At 41.9% G+C, this 12,195-nt stretch overlaps 1 protein-coding gene and 1 pseudogene across 3 annotated transcripts in view; one reads left to right on the top strand and one right to left on the bottom strand.

The window, feature by feature from the left end:
- Window positions 1–7,716, top strand: part of LOC129030882 (protein CREG2-like) — a 76,769-nt gene extending 69,053 nt beyond the window's left edge. The window contains exons 2-5 of one of the 3 annotated variants that reach the window (XR_010123223.1): window positions 3,282–3,396; window positions 6,255–6,409; window positions 6,934–7,068; window positions 7,195–7,716. The gene's annotated coding sequence lies outside the window, so the exon portion shown is untranslated. Of the gene's footprint in view, window positions 1–3,281; window positions 3,397–5,848; window positions 6,144–6,254; window positions 6,410–6,933; window positions 7,069–7,194 lie in introns of those variants that run through there. The other 2 variants (XR_010123224.1, XR_010123225.1) reach the window with 2 other exon arrangements.
- Window positions 7,404–8,209, bottom strand: LOC129030881 (protein CREG2-like; annotated as a pseudogene).
- Between the last annotated feature and the right edge of the window lie 3,986 nt (window positions 8,210–12,195).

Here is a 12,195-nt window from a genome sequence, read left to right as displayed (position 1 = left end):
AATCCACTTAAACAGTTTTTTTTTTTTTTTTTGAGACGGAGTCTTGCTCTGTCGCCCAGGCTGGAGTGCAGTGGCGCGATCTCGGCTCACTGCCAAGATCCGTCTCCTGGGTTCAAGCCATTCTCCTGCCTCAGCCTCCCGAGTAGCTGGGACTACAGGTGCCCGCCACCACGCCTGGCTAATGTTTTTTTGTATTTTTAGTAGAGACGGGGTTTCACCGTGTTAGCCGGGAAAGTCTCGATCTCCGGACCTCATGATCTGCCCCTCTCAGCCTCCCAAAGTGCTGGGATTACAGGAGTCAGCCACCACACCCAGCCCAGGTACACTTTTTAAACTTCTTCCTCTTCTCCTATACCTAAGGGCTCCAATGATACTACTTATCAGGGAAGAAAGTACTGTATCTAGATAAACTACCCTTAAGTATTACAGGCTTAGCAAGTTGAATTTCTAGAAAATACTCATGCATAGTTTATTTTTATTTTTTATTTTTATTTTTTTTGAGATGGAGTCTTGCTCTGTTGCCCAGGCTGGAGTGCAGTGGCGCAATCTTGGCTCACTGCAAGCTCTGCCTCCCGGGTTCCTGCCATTCTCCTGCCTCAGCCTCCTGAGTAGCTGGGACTACAGGTGCCCGCCACCACGCCCGGCTAATTTTTTTGTAGTAGTGATGGGGTTTTGGTGTTAGCCAGGATGATCTTGATCTCCTGACCTCGTGATCCACCTGCCTCAACCTCCCAAAGTGCTGGGATTACAGGTGTGAGCCACCGCACCTGTCCACTAATTCATATTTTAAAAGAGGACTGAGCAAAGACAGCAATGGAACCTCTGGCTACAGGAGATGCCTGGCTATGCCTGATATGTAAACAAACACAAGCAGTCGAGTTCAGGCCATGCATCTTCAAAGTGATGAAGAATATATGTAAATGCTTGTTTTTCTCCTCCATATTTCTCATGTAGAGGTGTATGAGAATTTAGCATCAAGACTCTATACTGCAAACCCTGTCCTATGTTGCCTATATTCATAGTATAACATTTAATAAATACTCCCAAGTTTGTCATTGCTGGTCACATATTAGCTGACAAAGGCACACTGAAGGGACTTTGATTCTTGCGGTCAAATGCAAAGATTGTTTTAAACTACTGAACACATACAATCTTAAACTATGTGATGATTATTTTCAATCATTTATGATAATTTTTATTCTGAAAGATTACTAAAAAAATTGGTTGTAGGGTATCTGAAAACAGAAATAGAATGTACTCTATAAAGTACATGCACAGAATTTTTAAAAATGCAGGCATACAAATATTTAATGGCAGAGTGGTAATAACCTGAGACTTTTTAAAAATGGGAAAACAATATTTCAGCAATTTTTGGAAAAAAAAATATTTTCCCTAAGAAGTCTCTCTTGGCAACTTTCTTTTTAAGTAACAAAGCAGCAGCAACATTTTTAAATGTTCATAAAGCTTGCTTTCCATTAACAAGTTTATTAAGGAAGAGTGGTCCTGAAACTTCAGGATAAAACTTTTGATAAAAATAGAATCACTAATTTTGACCTAAAACAGACACTAAAACACCCCTCCTTCCAATTTAAGAGTGTCATTTATACCTCCTACTTATAGTAAATAAATCCAATTAATTATAAGATTTGAAATGGAAAATCTGAAACATATCAACATCATTTTCTTCTAATAAGATAACAGAAATTAACTTCAATGGATTTCCCCAAAAAGAGGAGAATAGAGTTTCTAAAAACTTAATTACAGCTGTGGTAAATGAATCTGGGTTTCCCAATCTCAGATCTCAATGCACTTAGTTTTAGTTGGTATTCTGTGAGATGGCTAGAATTTCTGATTTAAGTATGTAGTATGTATTTTTTTAAGGCAAGGCAAGTTTGAGTATGTATAAAGCATAGATATTAGCATGGTTATAAAGGCAATATGACCGACATACACATTCAGTTTTCTGAAGCAATACATTCCAAGCTACATACAACTTAATTTCATGTCCTATTCTAAGACTACATGCTTAACATTAAGCTTAGAAACATAATTGCTGTAATACATTAAAAATACTTCATTTTCCAATATTGTAAAGTATATTTCCAAATACCTGGTAGAAATTTTTTTGCACAAAAATTTAAAAGACATCCTACTAGCTAGCTATTACTACTGTGTTAAGTAATCATTTGAAGGAAGAATTCACAAGGAGAGCAGGTTATAAAACTAAGCATAATAATTATTGCATTTAACTAAAAAAGAATCAAGTAGTTCTGAATTACACTTGTTTTCTGTCTTAGCAATGTGCATATTCACTTTATAGCTACTAGTTTGATAAATATACTAAAGATTGTATAAGATTTGTTTTTCTTGTTTTTGTTTTTCTTGGGTGGTTATTTTTCTTTTCTGTGTCCTTCCCCAACAGCAGTTGGAATTTTCTTTTGAATACAAAGTAAATTAATGTTTATACTGTTTTTTCACCTGAGTCATGTAAAAGGTGGCTCCCTTCATTTTAAAAAGTCATATGTAATTTTGGGGGGCCTTAATTAAAATTTAACATTTAACCACGTGGTTTTTTTTTTGTAGACAGTCTACATGTCAACAAATGGATAAGGGTTAACAAAGGCAAATACTGACTTCATCTGTGTTTTAAACACGATTATATGAATTTTTCTTTTTTAATTAAAAAAATGACATAAAACCATTCATACAGGTCCTCTTCTCTCTCACCTGCTTTGAGATATAGCTTTAAATATGGGTAGATCAAGACAAGTAATGTTGGTAATCTCTTATCTTGCATAGAAAAGAAAAAATAAAGGAACTTATTTCCTTCCTAAGGTCTCAGCTAGTTTCTTAAGTCTTTTCTTCAGCTCCAATGGAAATTTCTCATAGCACTTCTTACAGACTGGCTTCATGTCGAACTCCACAAACTTATTCCTAAAGATAATAATTATAAAAAAAAAGAAATTAGTGGAAACATATTCAACAAAGATATATAAATGATGTGAAGTAATTGTACCGAACTAAACGAAGGCCACTAGGTGATGATATTATATTCATGTTAGTAAAAAACCATAATTCTAACCTCAATTCTTATTGTGATATACATATAAAAATTTAGTATCATTTGAAAAAAAAGTCCTATAAATTTGTTCTATACATCCATCTGTGTAACATAGACTGTAGATTACATTTCATTCAGTACTAAGTAAATAGGAAATCTAATGTAAATATAATTTACTTAAATACAGTCAATCACTTTTTTTTTTTTTTTTTGGAAACAGAGCCTCGACTGTCACCCAGGCTGGAGTGCAGTGGTGATCACAGCTCGCTGCAGCCTCTAACTCCTGGACTCAAGCCATCCTTCCCACCTCAGCCTCCTGAACAGCTGGGACACAGGTGCATACTACTATGCCTGGCTAACTTAAAAATTTTTTTTGTAGAGACAGGGTCCTGCCGTATTGCCTAGGATGGTAATCACATTTTAGAATACCTCAAAGATAAATTTATCTAAAGGAAAGAATCATATTTTTATAATGTGAATGATTTCTTTATTGGAGGCAACATGATCTTAGTACTTTAAACTAGGTAGCCATGAGGTTTAATTAATTTTAAATTATAAGGGGTTATTTTGGTTATCTGACAGAAAGGTTGGAAGAAAGTTTTTAATCACTCTTAACATAAATGTAACCAGATCACCTGTGGTTGTATTGTAAGCTGTAGCTATTTGAAGAACTCAACTATTCTTTTGAAAAGCTAGAGCAATACACATTATTAATTTATTTTTAAAATGGTCCTGGAGAAGACAACTTTTCAGAGAGCCTCCTGACCATCTGTAATGCATTTCCAACAGGTAACCACAGGAGCTTATTACTGTTGAAATCCACAGTGTTTAATTTTGAATTGAGTAAATATACAACTTGGTAACTTGTTCATTGTCTGTGAAATTATATTCAGGTAGCATTTGTGAAATAAATCTAGTGGTATATTGCTATCTATGACAAAAATTATAAAATCTGCTGATATTTTTACTGCATTTAAACATTGTATTAAACTAGACTTTGCTTCAAGATCATTTTAAAGGACAATGTTAGTAACACAGGAAATTCCTAAACACATATTTAAAACGAAAAATCTTCTATTTTAAAACACCACACTGGGAATTATTTTACGGCTTTTCTCCCAAGGTCATCTTAGAGCAAAAGCTATTAAAACTGCCATTTTTTTGATAAAAGAAAAAAAATTATTCCTGTTTTCAGACAGACTACCTTAGCAAGCTTTCCAGTTTTAATCTTTTTTATATTATTTTTTTTTTGAGACAGAGTCTCACTCTGTCGCCCAGGGTGGAATGCAGTGGCACGATCTCGGCTCACTGCAACCTCTGCCTCTCAGGTTCAAGCAATTCTCCTGTCTTGGTCTCATGAGTAGCTGGGATTACAGGCACCCGCCACCATGCCTGGCTAATTTTTTTGTATTTTTAGTAGAGATGGGGTTTCACCATGTTGCCCAGGCTGATCTCAAGTGATCTGCTGCCTTGGCATCTCAAAGTGCTGGGATCACAGGCGTGAGCCACCATGCCCAGCTTCATTGTTTTAATCTTACATTTACATTTAATTCCTCTTTATAGAAGGAAACATGTAAACTGAAACAAAATATTTTTAGAGCTCCAAACACGATGGTAACTATGAGGGAAAACTGGAACAATCATGCTAGTAATTCAAGAGAATTTCAAAGATTGAAATACTTCTCATAAAAATCAGGAATAAAAAAAGAGTTTGAAGACACTGAGGAAATGAATTCATAAACAGTAGCATATGGGTATTGTATGAATGCATATTTGAACATCACAGAAGAAGATGTCTTATGTAAACCGGATGGACTTTGCTTAGATATGAAACATGCTGAAAGATTTTTTGTTTTTTGAGACAGAGTCTCACTCTGTTGCCCAAGCTGGAGTGCAGTGGCAGTCATGGCTCACTGCAGCAGCCTCAGCCTCCTGAGTAGCTGGGACTATAGGTATGGGCCACCACGCCTGGCTAATTTGTTTATTTTTTTTGACGGATGGGGTCTAGGCATGTTGTCCAGGCTGGTCTCAAAATCCTGGGCTCAGGCAATCCTTCCACTCTGGCTTCCTAAAGTGCTGGGAATATAGGCGTGAGCCACCATGCCTGGCCATGTTGAAATAATTTAATACATAACTTAGAATATATGCATTTTAAAAAATATCAAACAACACTTATAATTTATCAATTAAATGATGTGGCAAGGAAACCAAAAATCAGGATTTTAAAAGCTACAGTTAATCAGACAAAAATTCTTTAAAATGTTTTCCAGGGTCTATTACGAGATTAGAATTCTTCCCTTTGAATCCATTTTTTAAAAAAATGAAAGAAATGTATACCATATGGTGTTTAAAAAATGAAGTGAGTGAGTGAGTCTACAGAGTAAGTCAAGTACATGACCACAAAATTGTATTAAGTATGGGGTGTATTCATTTAATTTTCATAATTTTAGCAGTTATGCAAAAGGACCAATTCTACATAGGACAAACACTTGAATTTCAATCTCTGATGACTACAAATACATGCCCAAAAGTTGCAGGGGGGGAGGAAAGCAAAAGACAGAAACAGAATAAAGCTGGAAACTACGTCAGGCAAATTTGCCTCCTGTTTTATTGCTAAATAAGATAGCTACAAAGATAACAACCTACATCCCTCCCTCATCATTTGCCCACAAGAAAACTCCTTATGGAAAAAGGACAGACACAACTCAAAGTCATCCTTTGAGGCTCACCTGAGACAAATGCATAACTGATTGCTTCCTCTACCCTATTGTTCATGTAAAAATGTAGGTTCACTGAGCCAGACACAATTGTGTATTCATTGGAAGGCTGATCAAGGACTCAAAAGAATGCAACCTTTTGTCTCTCATCTACTTCTGGCCTGGAAACCCCCTACTTCGAATTGTTCTGCCTTACTGGACCGAACCAATGTACATCTTACATATATTGATTGATGTCTCATGTCTCCCTGAAATGTATAAAAGCAAGGTGTACCCCGACCACCCCGGGGCGCATGTTGTCAGGACCTCCTGAGGCTGTGTCATGGGTGTGTCATTAACTTTGGCAAAATACACGTTCTAAATTGAATAAGACTTGTCTCAGATACTTTTTGGTTTACAGCAATGATGACAATCATGATGTAGCACTAGAGACAACTAAAGGGCTCAGAATCTTTCTCATGTCCCCGTCCTCTCAGGGCCGTGTGCCACCCACCAAAACCAAGAGACTGTGAAATAAAATCTACAGAACAAGCACAAGGCACACTGATGGACAGTCACGGAACCAGCAGCGATAAACAAAATGCAGCAGAGACACCAAGTAACAACCATAAATAATGATATCCAAGAGTCAGTGAGTGCTTCCTATCACATCCCTTAATCCTTCCCATGGCTTCTGAGATAGGTGTTAGTTACAAATGAAGAAACTGAGGCACAAAGAGACTGAATAACTACTAAGGAGGTGGTGGAGTCAAGATTTAAACCTAGGCACTCTGAGTCCAGAGCCTATGTTGTTAATCCCTATGTGAGAAAATGGTAAACATAATTACTGGGAAGCACAATGGTTAGCCAGAAAAGATTAGGGAGTGGGTACCAGATAGGACTGGAAGCAGGGGACCAAATCTTTCTACTTTGAACCCTAAAAATCTCAGAGGATAGGTCAAGAACTCAAAGGCTGTGGGCTACAGATCCTGCCCAGGCCCAAAGCCTATGGCTGACGAAACAAGGGAACGACCATATTTAAATAAGAAAGGAACAACCTCATGGTTTAAAATTTTTCCTTTCAATTTATCTACATTCTTGGTGAGACCCAGAGCTGGGGCAAGAACCTGGCCAATGTCCTATGCCTTCTATAAAAGATTATTTCTTTTTTTGTAGGAAGTAAAGAGGAGTTCACATTACTGCCCTGTAGCTCTTTCATCTCTCTTTAAAACCCCAAAAGCCTTCTGGAGGCGTGGAAGTTACATCTGCATTACTTATCCATGTCATTCTAGGTGGAATCATGTCTAACAGGTGAGTAAAGCATTTGCGAACTGAACAATTAAAAGTGCAGCGAATAGCTCATTCCAGCATTTACACACTTTGCATAATGAGCCTCCTTTCCAGAAAAAATCTTGAACTCCATTTTCTTAAATGCAGATTTCCATCGAAGCCCTGGTGCTGTCTCTCTCCCCATCCCCGCTTCAGCTCCAGGTCAGAAGGTGATGGGGAGTTCAGGTCTATGGGTTTGTGCCCTGCGCTGGGAAGGGCTGTCCTCGCCTACTCTGCGATTCCAAAGGCTCTGTGGCTGCTTTGGTCCAGGTCTCGGTCAGACGCTGGTTAGGTGTCCGTCTCTCTGCCTGGCCACCTCAAGGTGGGGATTCGGTACTCAACCCTACCTGGCAGGAAGCCTGGTTATTCATGTCCCTCTCCGACCCTGCCCCGACTTCGCCAGGCTCACGGAGGCACCATCGCCTTCCATTATGTACAGTGCCCAGGGTCCCATCCAGCGCACCGGGCACGTCTGGTGGACCCGGATCCCAGTCCCGAGCGGTCGCGAGCACGTCCCAGTCCTCGTCGCCCCGCCGCCGCCTGAATGCCAGGCACCCTCGCGCTCCCCGCCGGGCGCTTACCTTCTCGTGGGCGGACACGGTGGCCAGGCAGCCCCAGACGCTGGCGTGGGCCAGGGAGCGGGCGGTGGCGGCGCGCAGTCTAGAGCCCGGGGGGCACCGGCCGCCTGGCCGCCCTCGCGCCGGTAGGAGAACATCCCGGGCGGCGCGGGGGGCGGCCTGGCGCGGGCGGCGGCCTGGCGCGGGCGGCGCCCGCCCGGGGCCGCAGGTGCGCGTCCTCCTTATGAGCCGAGGCGGGGAAGCTTTGCTGCCAGATGCTGCCCGAATCCTCCAGCAGCGCGGGCATAGCCTCCTCACTGGAGGCGCTGTCCAGCTCCTCGTCCATCTCGTTGGTGACGACCCAGGACACGGAGCTCACGATCACGTAGCCCGCGGCCGGGGACAGCAGGGCGCTGCGGCACAGCAGCCAGGAGAGGCGGGTCCCCGGCCGCGCCGGCCGCCGGCCGCGGCGCACGGACATCTTGCAGGCGGCACGCCCGGCCGCCGGGGCCGCCAGTAGCGCTAGTGCCGGGGAGCCCGGCAGCGCCCCCCTGCGGCGGAAGCAAGGAGCCCGCGACTCATTCCCACCCCTGCAGGATCCCCGGGCGCGGTCCCTGGCGCGAGTCCCGGCGAATCCCTGCAGCCGCGCGCCAAGCTCAGAAGCCCAGGCTTACAGAATACCAGGTTCCACGCACACGCCGCGCATCCTGCGGAGTCCTCCTGGCGCGCCAGGTCCCGGGATGGGTTCGTTTCCTGCAGGATGGCACAGGTTCCGCAGCCAGAGGGAGGGCGTTCAAATCCCGGCTTAATACACGCCTCTGCTCAACAGCTGTGAGACCTGCCAAGCTACTTAACCTCTCTGTGCCCATTTCCTTCATTAGGTGACAAAGATAATGTCTACCTCTTAAGGATGATGGATGGGACGGTTGAACGATTAATATTTGAAGAGGCTTGGAACAGTGTGTGGCATGGAGCAAACGCTCTACAGTAGTCCCTTGGTATCCGAGGGGTATTGGTTCCAGGACCCCCGTGGATACCAAAATCCAGGGATGCTGAAGTCCCTTATAAAAAAATAGTGCAGCATTTGCATATAACCCATACACATCTTCCTTTAATATCTAAATTGCTTATAAAATGCCTAATACAATGTAAATACTATGTAAATTGTTGTTTACTGTATTGTTTAGGGAATAGAACAAGAAAGAAAGCCAATATATGTTCAGCACAGATGCAATCACCCTTTTTTATTTTTTATTTTTCTGATGAAGGGTCTTGCTCTGTCCTCCCAGGCTGGAGTGCAGTGGCACAATCACAGCTCACTGCAGCCTCAACTTCCCAGGCTCAGGTGATCCTCCTGCCTCAGCCTCCAAAAGTGCTGGGATTACAGGTGTGAACCACTGCGTCCAGCTTTTTTGTTCTTCAAATATTTTCAGCCTGTGGTTGGCTGGGAACCCACAGATACGAAGGGCTGACTGTATTTAGTTAGCTAGACACAAGCTAGGGATTGTTATCATCATCTTATTAGAGGAGAAAACTGAATAAATGGTGGAGGTAAGATTAGCACCAATTCCATCTGATGCCCATTCTCTTTCTCTGCAAGGACGATAACCCTTACACTTTGCTGTGTCAGGAGGGCATCGCAGCCAGTTCATCTAATAGCAGAATCAAATTATTTGCATTTAAGCTGAAACAAACTGACCGAGGCCACATGGACAAATACCGCCTTGGCCAAGCCCCTCATTCCAGGTCATCAGAACTCCGGTCCAAGCCCTGGAAAGGAAAAATGCGGAGGAATATGGCAGGCTTTTGGCTGTTTTCTTTTCTTTTCCCTCCCTCCCTCCCCGCCTCCCTCTCCTTCCTTCCTTCCTTCCTTCCTTCCTTCCTTCCTTCCTTCCTTCCTTCCTTCCTTTCTTTCTTTCTTTCCTTCTTTCTTTCTTTCTTTCTTTCTTTCTTTCTTTCTTTCTTTCTTTCTTTCTTTCTTTCTTTCGTTCTTTCTCTCTTTCTTTCTTTCTCTTTCTTTCTTTCTCTCTTTCTCTCTTTCTTTCTTTTTTGAGACAGAATCCCGCTCTTTCTCCAGGCTGGAGCGCAATGGCACACTACAACCTCTGCCTCCCGGGTTCAAGCGATTTTTCTGCCTCAGTCCCCCGAGTACCTGGCACTGCAGGCGCCCGCCACCACACCCAGCGAATTTTTGTATTTTTAGTGGAGATGGGGTTTCACCATGTTGGCCAGGATGGTCTCGATCTATTGACCTCATGATTCACCCGCATCGGCCTCCCAAAGTGCTGGGATTACAGGCTTGAACCACCGCGCCCAGCCATGGCTATTTTCTTACTCCTGCCTCCTCATGGGAGAAGTGACCCATATGATGTATGAGTTTCGAGAGGCAAGCTTAACATGCTTTTCTCAGCCCCTGCAAAGCTATTCTTTTCTGAATGATCTGTTCACCCTTCTCTTCTGTCTTGCCTGAGCTGTCCTGCCCCTTCAGCAGGTGAGAGGTCGCCCCGCCCTGTCTGTGACTAAGGGAGTAAGTTCAGTTGCAGAACCTAATAGGAATCCTATTTGGTCAAAATTTCCCATTAGCTTTACTTCTATTACGCTTTCTGATTCTTGAGTTTTATTTCCCAAATTAGTTCCACACTCAGAGGGGATTTAAGAGGGTGATCAATAATCAGTCTTCAAACCCCATCACACAACTTGTGCCAGAACATAGTAAATGCTCCATTAATGACAGCAATTGTTGTTCGTTTTGGCCATTTACCCCTGAATATTCAACAGATCCCTCAAACTCAAATTTTGGAAGATAATTCTCCATGGATTTCCTGGTTTCCTGCAGAATCCAAATCTGTTTGAATAACCTTGAAAAGCTAGAGATAGTGTCTTTCTGGAGAGATTTAGGGATCTATTTTGCAGAGGCATCCCAGGTAGTAAAGATATGGGTAGGAATATTTTTATATATATATTGAAAATATATATATATATTTGAAAATCAAACTTATTTTCAAAATGATTGTACCAGTTTATACTGCTACTGTCAGAAGGTGAGAGTTACTGTTACAGCTCTACATTCTCATCAACACAGATTAGCGTTAGTTTTTTTTGCCCATTCCCCGCACCCTCCCATGCCAACCAAATCTGGCGGATGAGCAATGGTATCTCATTGTTATTTTAATTTGCATTTACCTAATGACTAATATGGTTGATCATTTTTCATGCATTTATTGCCCAGTTCGAAATCTTTTATAAAATGCCTGTTAATGTCTTTTGCCCATTTAAAAAAATGTGGTAAAAAGTGTAACATGAGATCTACCTAACAAGTGTACAGTACAGCATTGTTAACTATAAGAACACTGTTCTATAGCAAATCTCTAGAATTTTACCTTGCATAACTGAAACTCTTTATCCACTGAACAGCAACTCCCCATTTTCCCTTCCCCCAGCCCCTGGCAGCAGCCATTCTATTCTCTGTTTCTATGAGTTTGACTATTTTAGATACCTTATATAAGTGGAATTATACAGTATTTGTCCTTCTATGACTGGCTTACCTTACTTAGCATGATGTTCAAAATTCATCCATGTTATTCTTTTTAAAAGGTGAATAATATTCCATTGCATGTGTGAAAGGAAAATATCTTGGGCCCCCAAAATCAAAATCTGAGACACATCTCAGTTAATTTAGGATGTTTATTTTGCCAAGGTTGAAGATGCTCCCATGACACAGCCTCAGAAAGTCCTGACGACATGTGTCCAAGGTGGTCGGGGCACAGCCGGAGTTTATACATTTTAGGGAGACATGAGACATCAATCAATACATGTAAGAAGTACATTGGTTCAGTCTGGAAAGGCTGGACAACTTGAAGCAAAGGCAGGAAGACTTGAAGCGGGGAGGGAGTTTCCAGGTCACAGATAGGTGAAACAAAAACGGTTGCATTCATTTGAGTTTCTGATTAGCCTTCTGGGTTCACATATGTATATATCACATTTCCATTTTTTCTTTTTTTTTGAGTCAGGGTCTCACTCTGTTGCCAAGGCTGGGGTGCAGTGGCACGGTCATGGCTCACTGCAGCCTGGATTGCCTGGATTCAAGTGGTCCCCCATCCTCAGCCTCCTGAGAAGTTGGTACTACAGGCACACCACCATGCCTGGCTCACTTTTATTTTTTATTTTTTGTAGAGATGAGGTCTTACTATGTTGCCCAGGCTGATCTCGAACTCCTGAGCTCAAGCAATTCTCTGACTTCAGCCTCCCAAAGTGCTGGAATTACAGATGTGAGCCACTGCATCGAGCCCATATTTTCTTTCTCCATTCATCATTGATGGACATTTAGGTTGTTTCTGCCTTACAGTTATTGTGAATACTACTGCAATAAACATTTGAGTGTAAATACCTCTTAGAGATCCTGTCTTGAATTCTTTTGGGTAAATACCGATAAGTGTGATTGCTGAATCCTATGGTAGTTTGCTTTTAATGAACCTCCATATTGTTTCCCAAAACAGCTGCACTATTTTATATTCCCACCAATGATGCACAAGAGTTCTAATGTATCCACCTT

The sequence above is a fragment of the Pongo pygmaeus genome, chromosome 12 (genome assembly GCF_028885625.2).
Source record: "Pongo pygmaeus isolate AG05252 chromosome 12, NHGRI_mPonPyg2-v2.0_pri, whole genome shotgun sequence".
Classification (NCBI taxonomy): Eukaryota; Metazoa; Chordata; class Mammalia; order Primates; family Hominidae; genus Pongo; species Pongo pygmaeus.
The sequence above is the reverse complement of the archived record's forward strand: the minus strand, read 5'-3'. Positions and strand labels throughout refer to the sequence as shown.